Consider the following 26700-nt stretch of genomic DNA (forward strand, 5'->3'; position numbering starts at 1 on the left):
CTACTTTTTGCAGTATTACGCCTCCTTGTCACTATGGGCCCCTCCACTGCCATTTTCTGCCGCAGAAGGACGTGCAATTGGCTGTTGCAGTTGGCGTTTCCACACAACACCCATTACTTTTGGTACTGCCCCAGATTTACAAGAATTCATAAATCTGAGGCAGCCGTAAAAATGAACACCACCACAGGGGTAGGGATAGCATGGCACAACTAGGAAGAATCCTTTTATTCCTCCTCGTTTTTTGCTTTTTCTATGTGTGCTGCATTCTACATCACACATAGAAGAAGCAAAATGCCATGGATGATTGTTTATGTGCAGGAAGGGGCACCTTCCTGAACATAAGCAATCACAGTCCCCAATGCAGACACCCTTGCACTATGGTGCAAGAATTCCTGTGTTGTTGCAGGCTGCTTAATTTAGCGCCGGCGCAGGGAGAAACGCAGGGATGCGCCATATTCTTGTAAAGACGGTGCATCCCTGCATTTCAAAACTGACACACAGTGGCACTGACAGTTTTGGCACAGCACTGCGCTGCACCAGTTTCTAGTAAATCTGGCCCTGAGCTCCTTTGAAAGGTATTAGAGGTCACATACACAGTAATGCCTCTGTAATATGTACTCACTGTACCTCCTGTGAGGGCATTTATTGATGTGGTGATGTATGTGGTGTGGATACTGGCTCCATAACTGTGAGATCTACTGGTACCTTATATTCATGGGATTACTGCATTGACCTACCGGATGTGCCTCATGCCCTGATGTTGTATTCCATGTCCCGTTTGTTCTTGTCTAACCAAGATCATGAGTACTGACCAGGATTGGCATAAACACACAGAGTATTTATGGATAGTGCCATTTTGGCCTATGTTTTTAGATAATATAAGAATATATTTTTATACAATTGCATGTGGAGTCTCTTTTTGTGGAATATTTACTGTCACTAGTGTATTTGTGTTCTGCAAATGCTTTGTACACTTCCTCTGGAGATAAGCCTGACTGCTTTGTGCCAAGTTACGGAGGATGAGAGCAGGTTATCTTTTGTTTGTAACTTACTTGCTCTGACTAGAGCGGTGGGTTCTTCCTGGCTTAGGTGCAAACCCTAGCCAACTAGAATGTTGAGTTTGTGGTTACACGCAGAGCAATAAAGATGTTGTAGTCACTTACAAGTACCACCACTGGGGAGGACGCTACAAATATTATCCAGCCCAACATTACTCACCCAAGGTTTCAGATAACTGAATGCTTCATATAGTCAACTTATGAAGGAATCATTTTAATTTCATTTTTTAGTCAAATTTATTGATGTCACCTATGTACCTGACCTGCAACTATTGGATGTCTGTATTTGTCTAGAATGTTTTATATATTTAAATTATGAAAAAGATTTTCCTGAATGTACTTATGTACTGAATAGGAGGTACCCACACTACAATGGCATATATAAAAGAGGCATATGTGCACCCTCTCAAACAGATGAATCTATCTCCAACCTTGCAGTACCCCTCAAGCACCTTTCCTTCAGTCAAGCTTCATCCTGACACCTTTTAATGTGTATTTTCTTCTAAGCACACAAGAGGTGATTTGGCTCACCCTTAGTAGAGAGTCTTTCTTTTATGTTCATGCTTTTACGGTTTCTCATTATTCTTTCGGTTTGTTTTATTTTCCTGTGTAGTGTCTGAGGGAAAAGGAGCTTGACTTCCAGCAATGGAGCTATAGCATCCTACCCGGCTTGGGTACCCGCCAATGACTATGCCACACATGGAGCTGTAAATGACATGTCTGTATTCTCCTGTGTACCTGTCAACTAAACATTCTAAATCAAGCTATTATTACATTCCACTCTAATGGTTACGTCACACTGCTGCAAAGACCCCTGATAGCCAAAAGGGATCTTTTATGAAACTCGTATGAAACTTAATCTCCCCTCTGTTAAATAAAAAATTTAACATTTGTTTTTATATATATATATATTGATCCGTGAACAAGGCTACGGCTGAAACGCGTTGGGAGGAGGACCATCTTTCTTTAATATAGCTTTTTGAACTGTCCGTTTTGTGTCTTGACTTCTTTTCTTTGGGAGAGAAAATCTGATTAATATATATATATATATATATATATATATATATATATATATATATATATATACACACACAATTATATCTCTTTGATCAACCATCTTGTCTTGCTGCTTTGATCATTCTGCCTGATCTGGTTACTGGGAGCTGTCATCTTCAGTGTCAGAGATATTTAAAGCAATGAACAGATAGCAGCAGTCATTGAGTTTTCAGGTTCAGTCTTTCTTTCACCATCATGCTTTAAAAACCAAACAATTAAAGGCCTAAAGTGAGAAGAGTCGCTGGTAACAAACTAGCCAGCGTCCTGGGCGGTCACTTGTGGTGTCTACCAGGTGTCCCTTGATAGTCACCACAATGTAGGAAAGTGCCCCTTTTGACATGGTTAGCCCCCCACATTTGCCTGGTGTATGATGTGGTTTCAAAGTTGTAAGAGCCCTGGGCCCATGCCAAACATGTCCCCAGGGCCTGATCTCTTTCCCAGAACTGTTGTGATGCTTTGGCACAACTGGCAACACCTTTAGCTGTCACTATAAGTCCCTAGTAAAAGGTACTTAGCTCCCAAGGACATGAGGTGCTAAGGGTAGACCCCAAAGGGCAGCAGCATAGATTGTGTCACCCTCAGGGACCCTGCACCCAAGTCCACCCAGCACTGCCATTGCAGGCTGAGTGTCCTGTGCAATCCTAAAATGGAAACATGACATGGTACACAATCTGTGTGGCCTGTCCACTACACACTGCATGCAGCATAAGTAAGCCACCACTCGGGTAGGCCTTCCAGCATTAAGGCAGGGTGCACTATACTGCATGTGTGGGCATAGGTGCATGAGCAGTATACCCCTACTGTGTCTTTGCCAAACCTGGATCATAGTAAGTGTACAGAGCAGCCATTGTAAAGGCATGCGCTGAACACTGGCCAAAAGGAGTTTCATAGCTACATGATGGCCACTTTGAAACCTGGGTAGGTTAGTATCAAACAACTCAGAACAATAAATCCAAACTGTTACCAGTATTGGATTTATTGCAAAATGTCCCCAGGGGGTAACTTATAGGTGACCCCAGCAAAAGCTAATTAAAATTGGCATGGTTGCTGGCCAGTTCTAACCAGATTTCCACCTCCAGACAAGATTCTGGATCCCTGGGGTGAGGGCCTTTGCTCTCTGGAACCAGAAAACAAAGCCCTTCCTGGGCAGAGGTGTTACACTTCCTCCCCAGAAATGTGCATAGCCCTGCCTGCAAGTTTCAGAGGCCTTCCCACCCTTGAAACTCGACCACCAGCCATGCTGCTAGCAGCATATGGCTGCCACTTTTGCAAACCCCCACTTATGGTGGAAGCAACAGCAGGAAAATGCACAAAGATCAGAAGGAGTGACCACCACCAACATGCACCATCTCCAAGGCGTTGCAGGTGAGGTGACCTCTCCATTTAATTTTACTCCATCTTGCATGCTGGGAAAATAGCCAATCAGAGATAGGGGTGTGACCTCTGCCCAGAGAAAGTGGTCACATAGTGGGAGTAGCCACCCTAACGTAGATGGTCCATTGGCCACCACTAGGTGGTACTCTAAATACCTCCTAAATACAGTATTTAGTGAGCATCCCTAGGCCTGCAGATCAGATTCAATGAACATAAGAAGGCCAGCAACAAAGAAAATCCAGGGCTTGAGAACTGAAGTCCTGCTGCACCAAGACAAAGGTGCAAATCCTGCCTGCTGCAACCAAGACTCAACAATTGCCATCAAGGGGTTGACTGGACATCAGACAAACTCTAAGAAACCCCCGTGGACCTCCAACCTTCTACAAATTACCAAGGACCTACCTCCAGAGGAAAGGCATCACTCTCTGCAAGCAAGAAGCAGAAACCAGTGAAGTCCATTTCACTGACTGGTCGTTGACCAAGGAACTGGGCACAGCAGCCAGAACAAATTCCACCCAACAGACCCAGAGGACAAACCTTGCAAGTGTTGCAGGTTTGGTGGCACTGCAACCTCCAGTGGCTGATCCGTGCAAAAGGCAGGGGTACTGGACTCCCAACATCAGACACCTAGAAGAACAGACCACTCAGGACTCTCTGAGGACCAGAAGCAAGGACCAGTCGATGGACTCCAGGACACCAAAAACCACCCTCCATAGTGGCCCTGCTAACCTGAAAACCACCCTCCAGATAACCGGCCTCATGGCTGACCTATCTGCTTTGCTCCCAGCCTCACTAGCCGCTGCATTGGAGAACCAGCTGTGCTCTAAGGGTCCCCCACCACTTGTGACCTTTACACTCCAAGGGCATCAACCGGACTCAGAATGAAGTCCACCTGTGCAGTGCATTTCCAAGTGGTTCCCCTCACCTGTCCTGCACCAGCTCCAAGACTTTCAGAAGGTGCTCCGACTTGTACCGGGCACTGCCTGAACTTCTCCGACTGGCCCTCAGGACCCCTCGATGAACTTAACTTAAAACCAGAAGAAGACATTGGTAAACACATTGACTGATTATATATGCATTTTGAAAGTTTTCTCCCATTTATTCCTATAGTGCGTAATTATGCACAAAAATACTATTTTTACTATAGTTTGAAAGATCATAACTTAAAAAGTACTTACCCAATTTTTATGATATTGGTCGTAAAAAATGTATATAAATCTGAAGTATTGGTATAAAATGGTCTGGAGTTATTTGTCTGGGTGGGTGTTTCCACATTTATTGCTACTGTGAGCACAACAAGTGCTTAGTACTTCTCCAAGTTTGGCTTAACTGCTCAACCAAGCTACCACAAAAACTAGAGCATGGTCTAGTTTTTACATCTGTAAACCAAGGTGGGGTTGTTTGGACTCTCTACACAGTGCACATCATTTTTGTACACTATATAGAGAACCAGTCTCCTACATTTGGTGTCTCAGAGGTGGGAAACAATGCTTTGCACTTGCTGATATCACTTTGTCAATTTGAGAGCATTTGAATAACTCTCCAAATTGTCTTTAGCTTAATTGCAATGTTTTCAATTGGGCTTATTTTTAAGCAAATTTCTAAACTAATTGCTAGGGCTCTTGTTCGGTCCCTTCAACAAAAGTTAGGGTCAGATTCAAAAGCCCCTAGCACCACCTTAACGGCACCACAACTTGACTTTTTTTTAAAGCTAATGCGGTGTTAAAGTGGCATTTTCCCCGCTCCATATTTACAAAATGCCCTCTAGGGGGGCCAACAAAAAGGCTCAAGGAAATCTAAGAGATTTTCTTGCGCAATTCTTTTGGGCACTTTGAACGCCTACTCAGAGCAGGCGCTAAAAGGGGGCATACATTATTTATAATGGGCCCCTATGTACTCTGCCGGAGTAGTGCCAAGATTTTGGCACTACTGCAGAGTACATCAATAGCATCACAAAATATGACGCTATTGCCCCATGGCCTGTGCCATGGTGCACAGTATTTTAAAGACGGAACGCACATGGTGACAGTAGAGGAGCGCTAAGGGGTGCAAAGAAAGTGGTGCTGCACCCAGTGCAGCACCACTTTCCTTAAATTTGCCCTTTAGAGTTTAAAACTCCTTACTATGGTTGGCCTTGACAAAAGAGGGTTCCAAATTCATAAAAAAGTTCCCAGCTTTAGTAACATAAAGCATGTCAGACACAGAAAACCAGAGCAAGGAGCTCGACCTGACCCCTTACCTGACATATAACTATCCTTAGTTAAGGAAACTCTGTGAGCTTTGCAAGATTCATACTGGGAAACATGCCACCTCAGAAAAGATTAGGCTTCTAGTGGCATATTCTGAGGCAACAAACGCCACAGAGGAAGTAGATGATGAAGTCTCTTGAGGAGAAGATAATGCTGTGGACTATGGGGGTGAAGGTAGCTCCTCTACCCCTAGCACTAGTGCACCCAAAAAAATGGACCTGGCTTTAGCCAGGCTGACCAAAAAGACTGGCCCTTAAAGCTGAGCTTTTGGAGATAGAAAGTAAGAGAAAAGAGTTGGGCCTAGAACCCATCACTGGTGGCAGCACGCAGGTACTAAGAGTAAAACATTTTAACCCCAAATTCCCCAAAGGAGTTGTCCCACTTTTTCAGATGGAGAAAATAGTGTCAATTGGTTTTCTGCCTTTGAAAGAATCTGTATTGGGTGTGAAATTTAAAAAAAAAATTAGGGCATACTGTTATGGGAGTTATTATCAGGATTTTTGTTTTACTCATTTTTGTCAGATTTTTCTGTTTTTTACTTTTTACTCTTTTGTATCTGCTGTTCTGCCTTCTCTGTGCGAACGCTTGCCCGCTCCCTGCTGCTGCTGGCCCCACAGCACAGTTTTTGTAGTGTTTCCCCACCCTCCCGCCCCCCTTCTAAAAGGTGGCCACTGAGAAGCAAGGGGTGACTTCACTGATCATTTTGGCCAGCATCCGATGCTCCCTCCTGCGTGGCCACTGCTGCTGCTGACAGAGCCTGCCGGCTCTGTGATCGAGGCCCATCTCCACTTGCCTGGGCCTCATCCCTGGTGGCTTAGTGGCCATTTGCGTCTGTCTCTTTTTTCTCTTTTCCTCATTTTTGTCTGTTTTTTTCTGTTTTTGACTTTTTACTCTTTTGTATTTGGTCTTCTGCCTTCTCTGTGCGAGTGCTTCCCTGCTTCCACGCTCCTTGCAGCTGCTGCCCCTGTGGCCCTAAATCCGCCCTCATAGCACTTTAACCAGCTGATCAGTCCCTCCCTCTTCCATCCCCTTCTTAAGGGTGGCTGCTGCATGGCTGCACAAATGGCACACCAAAAGCAAGCCCGTCTAAGCCCATCCGCTCCTTGATCACACCCAGTACCACAGACCATGGCTGTCACACCATCCACTGATACAACACCGAAACCTTCCACGCACTGACCCCTGGATGTCTGATCACCTGCCATCGCAACTCCCCCCAAGACACCCACGGACCTTTTACCTCCCGCAACTGCTACCATACCTTCTCCGCACACCAAACGGCAGTCCTCCCTGCTGCAAATCCATCAACTCCCCCTCAGACCACCTATAGTGCCTCCTCTTCAACGTCCGCTCTCTGTACAAGCATGCTGTGGAGCTCTGGGACCTGATAGACTCCACCCATCCGGACTTCGCCTTCCTCACCGAGACATGGACAAACACAGCATCTAAACGGGACATCTCCATAGCCATCCCTAGCAACTACAAACTGCTCCACAAAGACCGACCCTCTAGACCAGGCGGCAGCATAGCCATTGCCTACAAGACCACCCTCCGACTATCGATCAACATGCAGAAACACTCCCCCCTCATGGAGCACTCCCCCCCAAAGACCACCACTGTGACACCCTCATCTACTGAACACCTGGCCCATGCCCAGCTTTCCATACAGAAAACCAATGACAGGTAGGGACAAATTCAATCCTTAAGTTGTAAGAACAGTCCTTAATTCTGTTACTTATGGATTTATTTCTTTACAAATTTATTTCGAAGATTTTTAATATAGCAAAAAGGATCTATGGTTAACAAATATGATTTAGTGAACAATACATAAATAAATATACATACAAAATTACTCACAATATACGCACAATCGACCACATATAAAATTAAAGATTTAACAATAAAAACCATCCTAAGATGGTACCCTACACATTACAATAGTGGTCACTATAGTGTAATTTCACATGTGATCCACTGCTCTTTGCTCAGGTACTAGGCTTTTTTTACACTTTAACAATCAACGTATTGTGTTTTTCTTACACACAAACGTGATATTGTGCGTTTCAAGTCTTTGCAATCTAATCCATTACTCGGTAAGCCCAATAACCTTGCAGGGAAGTCAACGCGTTTCGGCCTACTGATTTAGGGCCTCATCAGGACTGGAGAAGGGCAAAAAGTGGTTCTAAAAAAACAATCAAAAAGCAAACACTTACCAAAATGCATTCATCTATGTGAGAAATAGATCAATAGACAAGTGTATGTTCCAAGCCACCAGAATATTATATATTCCACAAAAACTCTATTTTAAAGAAAATATATCAATTTAATCTAGAAATGTTTTCCAGTTTACGACCAACCATAAAGTAATTTTATATCTAATTTAATAGCTACCCCTGCCGTAATGTTAACCAACTCTTAGGTTAGTGAACGTAGCCTTTCACCATATATGCTTAAATTTTTGTTGTTATTGCTCAGAAACAGGAAAAACATGTCTTTACCTTAGTGGTAGGAACACCGGAGGAAACAAATCCTGTATGACGTTCTCAAAGGATTGGAAACACTGGCCCAACTTGCTTGTATTTATCGCCTCAAGACCATACAGTGCAGCTCGTGTCGGCACCTTAATAGGGGAACAATACGAGGGACAGAAATCTACCCGTCCTTAATAGTCCCACTCTACTCGAAATGGTGGCAGAAATGTAAAATCTCCCGTATATAAATACAGTTTTTCTTAAGCCTGCCGCGTCCTACTGTTGCTGGAACTCCAGCGCGGCTCATTCGAGATGGGTCTTCCGTAATCAAGTTGTTGCTAAGCGACGTCATGCACAGAAAACGTGCTGGCTTCTTATATAACAAGCTCAACCGGCATTAGAAACAAGTCAAATAGTGGGTCATATCTCCGAACACCGGCCTCTGTTGGTAGCATAGCGGCCATCTTCAAGATGGTTCAAAAGTCTTTACTGCGCTATTTTATGAATATTTATTTCGTCCTGCAATTACCAAAGCCCATATCCACCTCGAAGTCGGGATAAATATTTGAACATCAACTGCACTCGAGATGTTATTAGAGCATAGAACAACTTGTTTTTACTTTACTCGTCTGTTACAATTACATACTCCCTACTTAGACAAATGGCCTCCTAATGTTATCGTATCGGCCATCTTTAGTGTCCCTTCTTTACCCATATTTTCTAACACAGGCAATCTTTGGGAGCATCACCTTCCACCTATGGGTCATGTTACGGATCTTTATCGAAGAAAGACGAACAATTACCAATATATATGCTTGTGGATTAGATGGTACAAAAATATACATTTCACAAATCAACCATTTAAAAAAATGATTAAGCATGATATATTGTAGTTCTAAACACACAGTCAAAAATTACCAAATTCTTGAAGTGGGTACAAAGTCTCACTTGATTAGGGCCCACATTTCATCATCATCATTTAATCCAGTTCTAGCTGTATGGAATCGCTCAATCAATCTTGCCTCCATTTTTAATAGTTTCTTTGTTGTCATTAATCCATCCGGTTTGGGTTGTATTGCCAATAATACTGTCCACCAGATCTCTTCTGCTGTGTGATTGTAGTCCTGGAAATGCTCTACTAGTGGTGCTCCTTTGACTCCACATTTAATTCTAGATCGATGTTGCAGGATCCTGGTTTTTATTGGTTGTGAAGTCTGTCCAATGTATGTCTTGTCACAAGGACACCAAATACAGTAAATCACATTTTTGGTGTTACAATTAGTAAAAGCATTCTGTAAATGTGTTATACCGTTTATTTTAACCTCTTTGGTATCTTGTGTATATTGGCCTGCTAAGCATTTACCACATCTGTAATGCCCTTGGATAGCTGGCAGTTGCAACATAGTTCTCAGATCTTTCTTTCTTTCAGTTTGTGTCTGCGCTGCCTTGACCCATTGGTCTCTTAAACTACGAGCTTTCTTGAACGAAAACAGTGGTTTGTCTATATTCAACCCACTAATGATTTTCCAATTGCGTTCAATAATAGACCGTATTTTATTTGCCTTAGGGCTAAATGTGATTACACATGTTAAGGGGACTTCTTTAGTTTTTTCCTTCGGTACCAATAATGTTTCTCTCGGCGTAAACCAAGCTCTTTTGGCTGCATTTTTAACCAATTTTCTAGGGTACCCTCTATCGGTAAGTTTCTTAATCAATTCCTCTGCATTATCAAAATAATCAGTTTTTTCTGTACAATTCCTCCTGATTCTTAAAAATTGACCATAAGGTACATTTTGTTTGAGTGTACGTGGATGTCCACTTGAAAAGTGTAACAAGGTGTCATGATCTGTGGATTTTTTATATAGACTAACTGCTAGTTTGCCATTTTTATTCCATATCCATAAGTCGAGAAAATTTATTTTAGTATTGTCTTTGTTCATAGTGAATTTTTAATCACCTGTGCGGTGATTTAACCAGTCATGAAATGCTTCTAAAGTTTCTTTCGTACCTTGCCAAACCATCAGAATATCATCGATATACCGGAACCAATGTTTAATATGTTGCTTAAAAGGATTGGTTTGGGAATAGACCCATTTATGTTCAAAGTGGTCCATCACCAAGTTAGCGATCTCTGGGGCAAAACTGCAACCCATTGCAACGCCTTTAACCTGGCGATATAACGTATCGTTATATTTGAAAAAATTGTTCTTCAAACAAAGTGTAGCTAATTCCACTAGAAATTCTGTAGGAGGGATATGTGGTTGAATATTATTATTCAGAGTCTGTTTAATAATCTCAATTGCCTCATCTTTATATAATGACTCAATATCAAAAGTTACCAAAAGCTGATTGTTTTCTTCATATGTTAGATTTTCTAACTTGTTGATGATATCCATTGAATCTCTTACATAAGCTGATGTTTTAGCTACAGCCGGTTTTATAAATACATCTACAAGTTGGGCAAGAGGTTCTAGGATAGAGCCGCAAGCTGATACAATGGGTCTACCCGGTGGATACTCTGAGTTTTTATGAATTTTAGGTAAAATGTAAAAGTATGGAATTCTTTCATCAGACTGATATAAAAAAATCAGATTCTTTTTTGCTTATCCACCCCTGCTCTTTTGCTCTTCCTGTCAATATTTCGATTTTGTTCTTGACCTGTTTAGGTATATCACCTTGTATCTCACGGTAATAAAGTGAGTTGCTCAATTGCCTCATGGCTTCTAGGTTATACTGTTCTTTACCCCAGATCACAATTCCGCCTCCTTTGTCTGCCGGTTTTATAATGATTTCTTGATTTTCCGCTAAATCATTGATGGCTTCTTTTTCCATTCTAGAACAATTATCATTGAAATAGATTCTCTTAGAATTGAATAAATCTACTTCTTTCAACACCACATTTTCAAATACTTTAATTTCTTCCGGTAAATCATTTCTCTCTGGTAGGAAACTAGACCTAGGTCTAAAGACACTACCCTCATTGACATCTTGTATTGGAGATGTGCTAAAAAAATGCCCATGCCCAGCTTTCAGCGACTTCATCCTCAACCTCATAGCCACCCACCCACTCACCACCACCAACTACATACTCCTCGAAGACCTCAACTTCCACATCGACAACCACAATGACCACAACACCTCATCACTACTTGAGAACCTGGACACTATTGGGCTGAAGCAACTGGTCACTTCACAAATGCACATCATTGAACACACACTCAACCCCATCTTCTCCGCCAGCAACAAAGTCACCATCAACGACTCAACACTGCTACACTGGACTGACCACTACTGTATCCATTTTTCCATCTCTACACCTTCAATGCACACCAACACCACCTGCCCACCCCACAGGAAATGGAACCAAACCACAGAAGAGCAACTCGTCAACACCCTCAGCAACTCACCACCCTCCAGCACAACAGATGCTAGCATCTCAGGATTCAACCTCCGTAAATGGATCACCAACTGCACCAACCCCCTAGCTCCTCTCCGAACGACTACAAGGAAACACTCCATCAAGAAAGCTAGCTGTTTCACCATCACACTCCAGGAATCAAAGTGCGCCTGCAGGAGGCCGGGGAAGAAATGGAGTTAAAGCAAATTACCAGAGGACCTTGCAGCCTTCAAATCCACCACAAAAATCCCACCATGACCTCATCAGATCCACCAAGAAAACAGCCCTGCAAGACTGCATCAAGACCAACACACACAATACAAAAGAACTTTTCAATGTCATCAAGGAATTCGTTAAACCACAAGCTGAGGCCACTAACATCCTCCCATTTCAGGACCTCTGTGACAGACTAGTCACCTTCTTCCATTGGAAAATCAAGGATATCTACAACACCTTCAGACTCCAAAACTCTCTGAACTCACCAACAATGCTGCAACCAGGATCCACTGAACCCCCACTGATCCTGCACGCCTGGACCCCCTCACGATGGACGAGACTCACTCCATCATGAACAGTATCCACTCTGGAGCCCCCACCGACCCCTGCTCACACTACATTTTCAACAAGGCCAGTGCCTCGATCGCACTCAGGATCCCAAGACCATCAACTGTTCCCTAGAGTCAGCCACCTTCCCAGAGGGTTCAAAGAATGCCAAGATCTGCCAGTTATTGTGGAAACCTACAGCCGACCCTACAGATCTCTAGAACTACCACCCCATCTTGCTGCTGCCTTTCCCATCCAAGGTCACCAAAAAAGCAACCAACATTCAGCTCCGCCAACACATCGAGGACCACAATATTCTGGACATCTCCCAATCAGGATTCAGAATGAATCACAGCACCGAGACTGCCATGCTAGCCACCACAGATGACATCTTCTCTGTCCTCGACCATAGCCAATCACCAGCACTCATCCTACTTGACCTATTGTCCGCCATCGATACAGTGTCCCACCACACCATGTGCGTCAGACTCCACACAGCAGGAATACATGACAAGGCCCTTCGATGGATACACTCCTTCCTGACAGGCAGAATGCAGTGAGTCAGGCTCCTGCCACACCTGACAGAATCTACAGAAATCAGCTGTGGAGTACCCGAAGGATCCTCGTTAAGCCCCACACAGTTCAACATTTTCATGACTCCGCTTGCGTCAATTGTCAAGAACTACAGTCTGAACATCATCTCCTATTCTGGTGAAACCCAGCTGATCATCTCCCTGATTGAAAACCCCTAAGCGGCCAAGAAGAAATTCTAAGAAAGGATGGAAGCAGTCACCACCTGGATGAAGGAGAGCTGCCTAAAGCTGAACTCCGACAAGACTGAGATCCTCATCCTGGGACCATCCTCCTGAGCCTGGGATGACTCCTGGTGGCCCTCAACACTTGGCAGCCCCCCTAGCCCCACAGACCATGCACGAAACCAGGTCATCGTCTTTGACTCAGCACTCACCATGACAAGACAGGTAAATTCTGTCACCTCCACCTGCTTCCACACCCTAAGACTCCTACGGAAGATCTTCAGATGGATCCCTAGCAACTACTGCAAAACCGTTACACACGCCCTGATCACAAGCAGACTTGACTATAGCAACGTCCTCTATGCCAGGACCACCAAGAAGAACCTGAGTAAGCAACAACAAATCCAGAATGCCACTACCCGACTCGGACTGAACATCCCCCTCTGAGAAACACATCACAGAACACCTGAGAGACCTCCAATGGCTTCCCTTCAAGAAGAGGATCAATTTCAAACTCCACGTACACATCTACAAGACCCTCCACAACCTTGGACCCAGCAACCTCAACTACCGCATCATCTGGTTCTCCCCTGCCAGACCTCTCCGTTCCTCCCAGCAGTCGCTCACCACTATACCCTGCATGAAGAAGCCTTTGGCTGGAGGAAGATCGTTCACCTTCCTCGCAGCAAAATGTTGGAACACCATACCTCTCCACCTCAGGCAGTCACCATTGCTACCTCAATTCAAGAAGGGCAGCAAAACCTAGCTCTTCGACTGGACCCTGAGGACATACCCCACAATGCCTTGAAATCCTAGGGGTGAGTAGCGCACTCTAAAACTGACTGATTGATTGATTAATTCAAAGTTCAGGGATAGCTCCTGACACTGAATGAGGCAGATTCTAAATCCCATGACCTTATGAAGGGTACCCTGATTGAGGGCTTTGGGTTTACTACTGAAGAGTACTCCATAGAGTTCAGGAAAGCTTGAAAACCCTAGAGCCAAACTTGGGTAGAGTTTGTGGACTATTCTGTAAAAATGCTGTGTGGTTGGTTAGCTGGTAACAAGGTGCAAGATTATGATGGGCTGTAAACTATTCATGAAAGAGCATTGGATGCCTAATTGTGACAAAGAGAGGCTACATCAATACCTGGTAGACCTAGGGTCACTTTCTCCTCTAGAGTTGGGGAAGAAGGCAGACCATTAGGTCAAGGCAAGAGAGATCAAAACTACCACTGGTTTGGGGAAACCAAAAAAAAGAGACCATCAACCCCCACCAACCCCCAGGAAAAGATGGGAGCCAGAACATACACAAATAATCTTCTCAAGGCCCCTAAAAACTTGCTCAGGAGGGTGGGCCCAGAGACTCCTCACAGTTTAAGGGTGGGTACAAATGTAGAAACTGATCCCAACAAGGCTTGATGCCATGACTGCAAGAACAGAGGTCAACAAACTGGAGACCCTAGCTGTAAAAACAAGAAAAATACCTGGAGTCCACCTCCAGTAACTGCAGTTTCTAATCTCCAGCTGGGATCACAGTTGTGGCCTGACCATGTCAGTGAAGCCACAGAGGCAACATTAGTCACAGAGAGAGGGATAGGCTTATCCTGTGCCTTCTGGCCTAGTAATATGCTTACATAAAGGCAGCAACCTTTGATTAATGGGGAAAAAGTAGAAGCCCTGAGGGACACAGGGGCTTGTGTCACCATGGTGAGCCAGCATCTGGCCCACTCAAATCAGTTATCGGAAGGGAAGCCTTATCCTGTCACCAATGCTGACAATGAGTCAAAGTTCCATCCCACAGAAATGGTAACCTTTGACTCATGGGGGAGACGCTGGACAGAAAGAAGTGCTTGTATCCCCATCCATCCCAGAAGATTGTCTACTTGGAAAAGATCTGGGGTATTCTCCCCAGGCTGAAGTAGAAACGAAGATCTATGCATCCATGCATAGCATCCCAGAATGGACCTCTGTTAAGGCTAGAGCACAGAGCAAACTTCAGAGTGAAAAATAACTATTGGATCCTAAAACAATGGACCAGCCTTCCAAGAGTAAAGACACAAACAATGGGGAGCCAGCTTCTATACAGATCACAGGTCAAAACCGCTCTTCTCAGGAAGAGGACTTGTTATTCCCAAGGTAACTGAGCCTGCAGAGCTTGGGCCTTATCACCCAGAGCTCTTAGGCCCAAGGGGCCCCTCCAGGGAGGATCTGTGCCAGGTACAGAGAACCTGTGCCACTCCTAAAGACCTGTGGCAGCAAGCTGTACAGTAAGAAAAGGATAGTGTCTGTGGTACCCACAGGGTTTATTTGGAGGATAGACTCATGTTCACTGAAGCCAGAGACCTCAAACCTGGTGCACCCAGGAGTGTGGTAGTACCTCAGAAGAACAGAGATTTTCTCCTCTCTCTAGCCCATGATATTCCCCTAGCTCAGTATCTGGGCCAAAACAAAACTTGGAGCAGGCTAGTCAATTATTTTTACTGGCCTTGATTGCTTAGAAGGTCAAGGACATTTGCCAATCCTGTGTCACATGCTAAGCCTCTTGAAAAACACATGACCACCAAAAGGCCCCATTAAACTCACTACCTGTATTTGGGGTGCCCTTTGAGAGGATAGAGGTGGATATTGTTGGCCCCTTGACCCCCAGACAGAATCAGAGAATGGATATATCCTAGTGGTGGTGGATCATGCCACTAGATACCCTGAGGCCATTCCCCTTAGGACCATCACTTCTCCTGCAGTAGCCAAAGCCCTCCTAGGCATTTTTACTAGATCTGGATTTCCTAATGAGGTAGTATCAGACAGAGGTTCTAACTTCAGGTCTGCATACTTAAAAAAACATGTGGAAGGAATGTGGTGTAACTTATAAGTTCACTACCCCAGACCATCTGCAGACCAATGGGTTGGTTGAAAGATATAACCAGACCACAAAAGTCATGATTGGAGGACTCCCCGATAAACTTAGAAGGAGATAGGATGTTTTACTTCCATGTCTGCTTTTGCCTACAGGGAAGTGCTGCAAAAGGGAGTAGGATTCTCCCTATGTGAGCTTTTGTTTGAGCACCCTGTTAGAGGACCACTGAGTTTTGTAAAGGAAGGCTGGGAGAGACCTCTTGAAGAGCCCAAGCAGGACATAGTGGACTATGTACTTGGTCTACATTCTATAATGGCTGAATACATGGAAAAAGCAAGCCAAAGTCTTCAGGCAAGCCAGGAGCTTCAAAAACACTGTGATGACCAAAATGTTGCTATGGTGGAATGCCAACCAGGGCAGAAAGTTTGGGTATTGGAGCCTATGGCTCCTTAGGCTCTCCAAGACAAGTGGTCTGGGCCCTACCCCATAATTGAAAAGAAAGGGGAGGTCATCTACTTAGTTGACCTTGGCAGTTGTGAAAATCCCAAAAAGATTATTCAGGTCAACTGCCTAAAGCCCTATTATGACAGTGCTGATGTGGCAAGGCTTATGGTTACAAATGAGGGACAGGAGGAGGAGAGTGAGCCTCTCCCTGGTATCCGCTGCAGAAACCCACAAGATGCTTCTGTGGATGGACAAGTCTTGTCAGACACATTCACAGGCCAACAGCAGACTGATTGCAGGCAAGTCCCCAACCAGTGTGCTGGCTTATTCTCTCTGACCCATGGTAGAACTGAGTGGTGTACCCATGATGTGGACAATGGTGACAGCTTGCCTGACAAAAACACAATTTACATGCAGTCAGACCATGTCAGAAAGAGCATTTAGACAGAAGTCAACAAAAGTTTGGATTTGGGTGTCATTGAACCCTCAGACGACCTATGGTCTAACCCTGAGGTTTTAGTCCCCAAACCACATTCCAAGGGAGAGAAAAAGGAAATGAGGTTGTCTGAGGACTACGGGGACCTCAATTTAGTTACAAAGACAGATGTACACCCAATCCTAAGACCTGTGGAGCTCATAAATTGATTAGGTGCCGCCAAATATCTGAGTATTTTCGATTTGACATCTGGGTCCTGGCAGATTGGCTTGACCCCTGGAGCAAAAGAGAATTCTCCATTCTCTACCCCAAGTGGGCATTAACAGTTTACAGATTTGCCCTTTGGATTAAAGAATGCCCCTGCCACCTTCCAAAGGTTGGTGAACAAAGTCCTTTCTGGGCTGGAATCCTTTAGTGCAGCTTATTCGGATGACATAGCTGTTTACAGCTCTACCTGCAAAAGGCAGGCCTCACTATCAAGGCCAGTAAGTGCCAGATAAGGCAGGGAAAGGTTGTTTACTTGGGCTACCTGGTAGGTGGAGGCCAAGTCCAACACCTCCGAACCAACATCTGACTTGGGAAACTCTTACACACCAGACTCAGGTTAGGGCATTCCTTGTCTTGGCTGGGTACTATAGGGGATTTGTGAAGGATTATGGCACCATAGTGGCCCCTTTCACAGAAATGACCTCCAAGAAAATGCCCAAAAAGATTCACTGGACAGTGAGTTGTCTGAGGGCCTTTGACACGTTGAAGAATACAATGTGCCCTGCTCCAGATCTACCAGCTCCAGACTACTCCAGTCAGTTTATTGGCCAAACTAGTGCCTCAGAACTGGTGGTATGAGTGGTCCTAGCCCAGAAAATGATGATGGACATGATCGGCCTATTACTTTCATAAGCAAAAGATTACTCAATAGGGAACAAAAATGGAGTGCCATAGAGCGAGAAGCCTTTGCTGTGGTCTAGGCCTTGAAGAAGCTGAGGTCTTACCTGCTTGGTTCTCATTTCATAGCTCAAACAGACACAGGCCTCTCAGATGACTTCAACAAATGAAAGGTGAAAATCCCAAACTGCTCAGGTGGTCTATACCCCTACAGGGAATGGGCTTTCAAGTGGAACACAAACCCAGGACTGACTATGCCTATGCAGATGGCCTTTCTAGGTTCTTCCACTTAGATGATAATGACTAATTGGGGAAAGGGAAGTCTCATCCTCTTTCATTTGGTGGGGGGCTAGGTTAGGAAAGTGCCTCCTTTAACATGGTTAGCCCCCCACATTTTGCCTGCTATATGATGTGGTTTCAAAGTTCTAAGTGTCCTGAGTCCCTGCTATACAGGTTCTTGGGCCAGATCTCTTTTCCAAAACTATTGTGATTCATTGGCACAATTGACAACATCTTTAGTTGCCACTATAGGTCCCTAGTAAAAGGTACTGAGCTACCCAGAGCTTGGGGTACTAAGGGTAGTCCCTGAGGGCAGCAGTACAAATTGTGCCACCCTCATGGACCCTGCATCCAAGTGCACTCAGCACTGGCACTGCAGGCTGAGACTCCTGGTACAATCCTAAAATTCAAACATGACATGGCACACAGCCTGTGTGACCTGTCCACCACACATTGAATGCAAAATAGGTAAGCCATGCCTCTGACAGACCTTCCAGCCCTAAGGCAGGGTGAACTATACTGCATGTATAGGCATAGGGACATGAACAATATGCCCCTACTGTGTCCTTGCCAAACCTGGGACATAGTAAGTGTACAGAGTAGCTATTTTAAATGCATGTGCAGGACACTCATCAGTACGAGTTTTCCAGCTACATGATGGCCACTCTGAACCCTGGGTTATTTGGTATAAAACAACTCAGAACAGTAAATCCAAACTGATACCATTATTGGATTTATGGCAAAATAGACCCATGGGTCACCTCCAGTGGCTGAACTGTGCAATAGCCAGGGTTACTGGTCCCCAACGTCGGACACCCAGGAGAACAGTCCACTCCAGACTCTCTGATGACCAGAAGCAAGCATCAGTAGAGGGACTCTAGGACACCCAAGAACCACACCAGAGTGGCCCTGCTGACCTGCAAACCACCCTGCAAGTGACCTGCCACCTAGTTCCAAGGGCACCTTTACGCACAGCTCTTGGCTGACCTATCTGCTTTACACCCAGCCTCCCTGGTCCCTGTATCAGAGAACTTGCTGTGCTCTAAGGATCCCCCAGGCCCTTGTGACCTCTACAATAGAAGGGGACCCACTGGACTCACCTTGAAGTCCGCTTGTACAGTGCATTTCCTAGTGGTCCCCCTCACCTGTCCTGAACTAGCTCCAAGACTTTCAGCAACTGCTCCCACTTGAACGGGGAACCGCCCGAACTTCTCTGGCTGGCCCACAGGACCCCTTGATGATCTCGACCTAAAAACAGGAGACATTGGTAAACACATTGCCTGATTTTATATGTGTTGGAAATGGCCTCTCTGCAGTGTCACCCCCAAAACGTTTTGCCTTCCTCCTCTTCTTTTTCTGACTTCATTTTTCCTGGAGTTACGACTCTGGACACTATACCACTGCTAACCAGTGCAAAAGTGCATGTGCTCGCTCCCTAAAAACATGGTAACATTGGCTCATATCCAATTGTCATGTTTAATTTACTTGTTAGTCCTTGGTAAAGTGTGCCTAGGGCCTGAAAGTTAAATGCTACTAGTTGGCCTGCGGCACTGATTGTGCCACCCAGATAAGTAGCCCCTTAACCATGTCTCAGGCCTGTCATTGCAAGGCCTGTGTGTGCAGTTTCACTGTCACATCAACTTGGCATTTTAAAGTACTTGCCAAGCCTTAAACTCCCCTTTTTCTACTTATAATTCACCCCTAAGCTTGGCCCTACGTAACCCATAGGGCAGGATGCTATGTTGGTAAAATCTAGGACATGTACTTATGTGTTTTATGTGTCCTGATTGTGGAAAACTCCTAAATTCATTTTCCACTACTGTGGGGCCTGCTTCTTTCATTACCCTCATATACTGTTTGAAGGGTAGATCCTGGTCAGAAAGGGGTAACCAGGTCATGTTTAATATGGCCAGAATGGTAATAGAAAATCCTACTTATTGGTGAGATTGGATTTTATAGTACTATTCTAGAAATATCACATTCAGAAAGTGACTGAGTCTGGGAGGGTGGAGGGCCTGACACTTACATTTCAAAGGCTAGTGGCCCACCCTCACACAGTGGACTGCCAAACCCCCTACTAGGACCCTGGCAGACAGACCTGTACTGAAAGGGGACCTTTTGCACTTCAAAGCCACTCTTTAAAGTCTCCCCCACTTAAAATGCATTTTTTTGCATATAAACTGTGTCCCTGACCCTACCAAATCAGACACTTCTGGATCTGAACCTGCAACCCTTCAAAAGGAACTGCCTGGCTTCCCAAAGGACTCATCTGGACTGCTTTGCTGAGAAAGACTGCTGCCCTGCTGTTACCCTGTTGCCCTGCTGCCCTCTGACTTTGCTGAGCAGTGCTCTCCAAGGGCTTGGCTTGAGCTTGCCTCCTGTTCTCTGAAGTGTTAGGGCTAAAAAGACTTCATCTCTTCAAGGAACTCCTTGTGTGCCAAAAATCAACGCAGAGCCTGCCAGAAAAGACACACAGCCTGCCCTGCACAGCCGAACCGGAACAATGCAGCCTGACTTCCCAAGCAAAGATCGATGCAGCACCTGTGTTGCAACCAGAAATTCAAAGCACAGCCCTACCAGATCGACACACACTTGAGCTGGAACGACGCAGCCTGACTTCCTCAGTGAAAAATCGACACAGCGCCTGCCATGCAACAGAAACTTCATTGCATCGCCTACCGCATTGACGCAACATCTGTGACTTTTTCTTGCACACCCAGGATTTTCCCTGCATCGTCCTTGGGCGTCCAAAGATCCCCTCATTGCAGTGAGGAACTGCATGCTGGAAATCGACTCAAAGCCCCTTGTATCGTGGAAAGAAACAACGCATTGTCTGTGCCGCATCGGACAATCTGACACATACCTTATTTTCCACTCATCTTCTCCTGTGCGGTCTCTGTGCATGGTAATTTTAACGTAAACCAGGTACTTTGTGTAAACAAGAGACAACTGTTGGTTTTTAAGATTTAAAACTCTTTCTAAACGTGCAAAAGTGATATTTCAACTTGTGCTTATTGAATCTTTATCATTTTTACCTTAATTCAACCAGCTAAATATCACATGTTTTTCTAAACCTGTGTGGTGTATTTATGTAGTGTTTTCACTGTGTTAGTGTATGATTTATTGCACAAATACATTACACATTTCCTTCTAAGTTAAGCCTGACTGCTCTGTGCCAAACTACCAGAGAGTGGGCACAGGATAATTTGGATTGTGTGTGACTTACCGTGGCTAGGATTGTGGTCCCTATTTGGACAAGTCTGTATACCTCTGCCAACTAAAGACCCCATTTCTTACATTGGTGATCAGCAGTGGGATGGGACTTGTGTTTGTACAGTGACATACAATAACTATGTGTACATTACCTACCCACAGGTAAAGATCAATTTGATTTGTTCTCTTTTTGCTGCAATTATTTTCTGCTTGACATGTTAATCAAATCGTAAACAACATGGCTCTGGCTGGGAAGGAGCTGGAGAGTTTGACCTAGCTAAGCTGGAGATATACACTGTCAGCCAGCTGAAAGGGTTATGCAAGGGGATGGGAGTTCCTACCCAGGATGCCTCCAGGAAGGAGGAGTCCCAAAAGATGCTGAGGGCCTGGGTAGAAGCCAGTTCACAAGAGAATGTTGAGGTGGAAGGACCAGAGGATGGCTCCCCAGAGGATTTGCCAATAGCAGTTGGGGGGGGGGTGATACCCCTGGATTTGTGTCCCCTGCTAAACCAGGGAGCAGTGTCTCAAGTCACAGCCTGACCGCAGAGGAAAGGAAGGAGGAGAGAGAATTTCAACTGCAATTGGCAAGGTTAAACATGGAGGCAGAGGAGAGGAAGGCTGAGAGGGTACTAGCAGGAAGGAAACTACATTGGGCTCATGAATTGAGTCTAAAAGAGTTGGATCTCAAGTTTAAGCAGACCGAGCCCAGCAGTGATGTTGGCAGCATACAGACAGGAACTGCTGAAGGCAAAAACATCTGTATACCCAGAGATGTGGTGACAAGTTATGTGGTGGGAGATGGCATTGACAAGTGGCTTGATGCCTATGAAGTTGCGCTAAGGGCTAATGGGGTTCCTAAAGAGCAATGGGGAGCAGGCTTGTGGAAACGTGTACCAGTAATTGGAAGGGACACACTTGTCACATTAGAAATAGAGGACCGTAACACATACCCGCTCATGAAAGCCATTTTGATTGCCAAGTTTGAACTGACCCCTGAAAAGTATTGCCAGAAGTTCAGGGACAGTATCAAACTCTTCACAAAATCTTGGGTAGACTGTTTTGACTTTTCTAGTGAGGCACTGAAGGAATGGGTGCAAGGCAATAAAGTAAATGATTATGTGGGGTTATATAATTTGATCCTGAGAAAGCATATGCTCAGTATTTACCTTACAGAGTTGCACCAACACCTGATTGACAGTAAGCAGACTGATCCCAGAAAGCTTGCTGGGAGACAGACCTCTGGGCTAGCACCAGAGTGTCCAAAAAGGTACCTGGGAGTGACTCAAAGTGGGGTGGGTCCAGTTCCCCCCAACAGAGTGAGGGGGAGGTTAAAGATGACCAAGACAAGTCCCAGAGCACCGGGGGAGGAAAGGGTTCCCATGCCCCATCTGAGAAACAGGGTGGTGGCTCTGGTTGGCAGTGGCCCAGGGCACCCCATTTCCAACCCTGCTGCTTTGACTGCTCCCAGCTAGGACACAAGCAGGAGGACTCTGTCTGTCCAAAGAAACTACCCATTGGTGGGACTTCTACAGAGGTGGCCGATGTGACCTTAGGGGGATGTGGTCAGAGACCATACCCTAATCTTCCTCAGTTGGGAGATAGACTCAAAGGGTAAGCTGGTGATCCCTGAGGATGGGAGATGTCATTTCCACCAGGTGGGAGTGAATGGGGTCCCAGTCACCGCTCTGAGGGACACAGAGGCTAGTCATACCATGATGGTGGAGAGACTAGTTTCCCCAGAACAGTACACCGGCCAGCTGTGTAGGATGACTCCAGCCCATGGGGAGGATTTCTTCCGCCCTATGGCCCTGTTACCCCTGGAGTTGGGTGGGGATGTGACCCAGAGAAGGGTCATAGTTAGTCCTCAGATGCCCATTGACTGCATTGTGGGAAATGGGTTGCCCCTAGTGGCAGGAGAACTGAGAGGGGTGACCCCTAAGGGTGCCTGACAGTACCCCTCCCCAGAGGATGGTACAGGAGCCCAGATGTAGGGGCAAGGTGAGGGAGGACTAACGCCTGTCCCATGTTGAGACTAAGGTTACAGACCCTGGGTTGACTGAACAGTGTCAGGATACCACCCCTGACCTGGTGGGAGGTAGAGTGGATAAAGGGTACAAGACCCCTGGGGCTACTGCCCCACATTCTGAGATGCCTTAGGAGCCCATAGGAAACTCCTTGCCAGTCCCTAGGCTGGAGGAGAAGCTTACCCAATGGCCCCCACTTATCAGTGGATGGCCTGGGGCCTGGCTCTTGATACTGACAGCTGTCCGTAGCATCTTTTGGTTGCTGTCCTTGTGGGCACAGTTTTCCCTGAGTTGGGGAGAGAAGTCAGACCCAAGGAGTGGAACACGCCACATCACTTTGTTGGCCACGGTCGTCCTGTCTGCCTACTGGGATGCATCTGTTAGCAAATTAAAGTTAGGAGCTTCACAGATGGGCTCCACAGGTGAGGAAAAGGGTTCCCTATGGGTCAGTTCAGTGGCCCCAGAGAGTATAGACAGAGAAGCCCACCTGAGTTCAGAAAGGCATAGTACTGGCAAGAGCCCCTGTAGTAGTGGGCCATAGTCCATGTTCTATCACCTTAAGCAGGGAAGTCCATCAAAGTATTGATTATCCTTCCCTGGCTTTAGGCTAGAAGGGGGATATGTTGGAAATGGCCTCTCTGCAGGGTCACGCCCAAACTTTTTGCCTTCCTCCTCCTCTTTTTCTGACCTTATTTTTGCTGGCTTTAGGACTCTAGCACTTTACACTGCTAACCAGTGCCAAACTCCATGTGCTCTCTCTAAAAACATGGTAACATTGGCTCATATCCAAATGGCATATTTAATTTACTTGTGCATCCTTAGTAGAGTGTACTACATGTGCCTAGGGCCTGTAAATTAAATGCTACTAGTGGGCCTGCAGCAATGATTGTGCCACCTACACAATTAGCCCCTTAACCATGTGTCAGGCCTGCCATTGCAAGGTCTGTCTGTGCAGTTTCACTGTCACTTCGACTTGGCATTTAAAAGTATTTTCCAAGCCTTAAACTCCCCTTTTTCTGCATATAAGTCACCCCTACGGTAGGCCCTAGGTAACCCACAAGGCAGGGTGCTATGTGGTAAAAATTAGAACATGTACTTAGGTGTTTTATATGTCCTGGTAGTGGAAAACTCCTAAATTCATTTTCCACTACTGTGAGGTATGCTCTTTTTATAGGATAGCATTAGGGCTACCCTCATATAATGTTTATGGGGTAGATCCTGATCAGAAAGGGGTAACCAGGTAATATTTAGTATGGCCAGAATGGTAATAGAAAATCCTACTTATTAGTGAGGTTGGATTTTTGCACTTAAAATCCATCTGTGCCTGACAGTCTGTCTCCAGTCCACATCTGGGCTGGGCTGGTTGACAGCTCCATGTGCATTTAACCCAGACAAACACAGGATACTCAGTCACCCCTGCACTCTTCTGCATCCTGAATGGACCTTCCTGGGCTTGCAGGGTGGAGGGACTGACACTTACATTTCAAAGGCTAGTGGCCTGCCCTCACACAATGGACTGCCAAACCCCCTACTGGGATCCTGGCAGACAGACCTATACTGAAAGGGGACCGTGTGCACTTCAAAATCACTCTTTGAAGGCGCCCTCACTTCAAAGGCATTTTTTAGTATATAAATAGGGTCCCTGACCTCACCAAATCAGACACTTCTGGATTTGAACCTGCAATCTGTCAAGAGGAACTGCCTGGCTGCCCAAAATACTAATCTGGACTGCTTTGCTGTGAAGGACTGCTGCCCTACTGTTGCCCTGTTGCCCAGCTGCCCTCTGACTTTGCTGAGAAGTGCTCTTCAAGGGCTTGGGTTGAGCTTGCATCCTGTTTTCTGAATTCTCAGAGCCAAAAATACTTCATCTCTTCAAGGAACTCCTTGTGTGCCACAAATCATTGCACAGCCTGCCTGAAAAGACGCACAGCCTGCCTGCGACAAGAAAATTGCCGCACAGCCAAACCGGGACGATGCAGCCCGACTTCCCGAGCGAAGATCGATGCAGCACCTGTGTTGCAACTAGAAAATCAATGCACTGCCCCATCAGATCGACGCACAGCCGAGCTGGAATGACGCAACCTGACTTACTGAGTGAAAAATCTACACAGCGCCTGCCATTTGACAGAAACTTTGATGCATCACCTACCTGATTGATGCAAGGCATGCCCAGGACTTTCCCTGCATTGTCTCTGTCTTCCAAAGATCCCCACATCGCAGTGAGGAACCAAGACTGCGTTCCGGAAATCGACGCTAAACCCCTTCCATTGTGGAAAGAAATGACGCATTGTCTGTGCCGCGTCGCAAAATCTGATGCACACCTTATTTTTCCAAGCATCTCCTCCTCTGCGGTCTCCGTGCATGATAATTTTAACGCAAACCAGGTACTTTGTGCAAACAAGAGACAACTGTTGATTTCTAAGATTTAAAACTCTTTCTAAACTTGCCAAAGTGATATCTCAAATTGTGCTAATTGAATCTTTATCTTTTGTTACCTTAATTTAATCAGAAAAATATCATATATTTTTCTAAACCTGTGTGTTGTATTGTTGTGGTGTTTTCACTGTGTTACTGTATGATTTATTGCACAAATACTTTACACATTGCCTACTAAGTTATGCCTGACTGCTCAGCGTAAAGCTACTGGAGGGTGGGCACAGGATAATTTGAATTGTATTTGACTTACCCTGACTAGGATTGTGGTCCCTATTTAGACAAGGGTGTATACCTCTGCTAGCTAGAGACCCCATTTCTAACAATATGTATTTTTAAAATGTTTTCCCATTGATTCCTATGGTGCTTACTTATACAAAAAAAAGACTATTTTTGCTAAAATTTAACAAATCAAATCTTAAAAAGTACTTACCCGATTTTGATGATCTTCGTCTTAAAAACTTTATAAAAATCTGAAGTATTTTTGCAAATTGGCCTCAAATTATTCTTTTGAGTGCGTGTCCACGTTTCTGATACCGTGAGTACAACAAATGCTTATCACTTCTTCAGGATTGGCCTAACTGCTCAACCAAACTACCACAAAAATTAGAGCATTAAGTGGTCTAGCTTTTAATTCTGTAAACCAAGGTGGGGTTGCTCAGCCTCTCCACACATAATTTATGTACACTACAGATAGAGCCAGTCTCCTATACACATAGAAAGGTCCAACATCGTATGGAGCACCAGATTTCTTTCTGTGCATCTGTTGGGTGATCTCTAAATATCCTCTCTCAAATGTGATGTCCTTTGCATGTCACTTCTTGTCGCATAAGCTTTTTTTTTCTGCTTGCTTGTTAATCCAGTCCATTGTACGAACCATATTCTCACCTTTTTCTGTCTTGGTGGTCCATTGAGGTTGCCATTGCTTTCCAGAACATCAAAGTCACAGGACGTTCGTCTGTGATCCAGGGAGGTGTTGAACATAAGACTGTAGGGTTGAATTTAATACAGTTTTCCAATTGAGCTTCTCAAGTATTGCATGGCGGACTGCTTTGTTTAGTGTACTCATAAAACGGTGAGCAAGTCCATTGGACTCAGGCCATAAAGGTGTAGTCTTTTGATGCTTTATGTTCAGATGCTCCAGCAATTCATTTATGTCTTGACTGTTCAGTTTAGGCAGACTCTCCAGAATTAGGATTCTCAACCCTCGCATTATAATTCCTTCC

This window comes from Pleurodeles waltl, chromosome 10 (genome assembly GCF_031143425.1).
Source record: "Pleurodeles waltl isolate 20211129_DDA chromosome 10, aPleWal1.hap1.20221129, whole genome shotgun sequence".
Classification (NCBI taxonomy): domain Eukaryota; kingdom Metazoa; phylum Chordata; class Amphibia; order Caudata; family Salamandridae; genus Pleurodeles; species Pleurodeles waltl.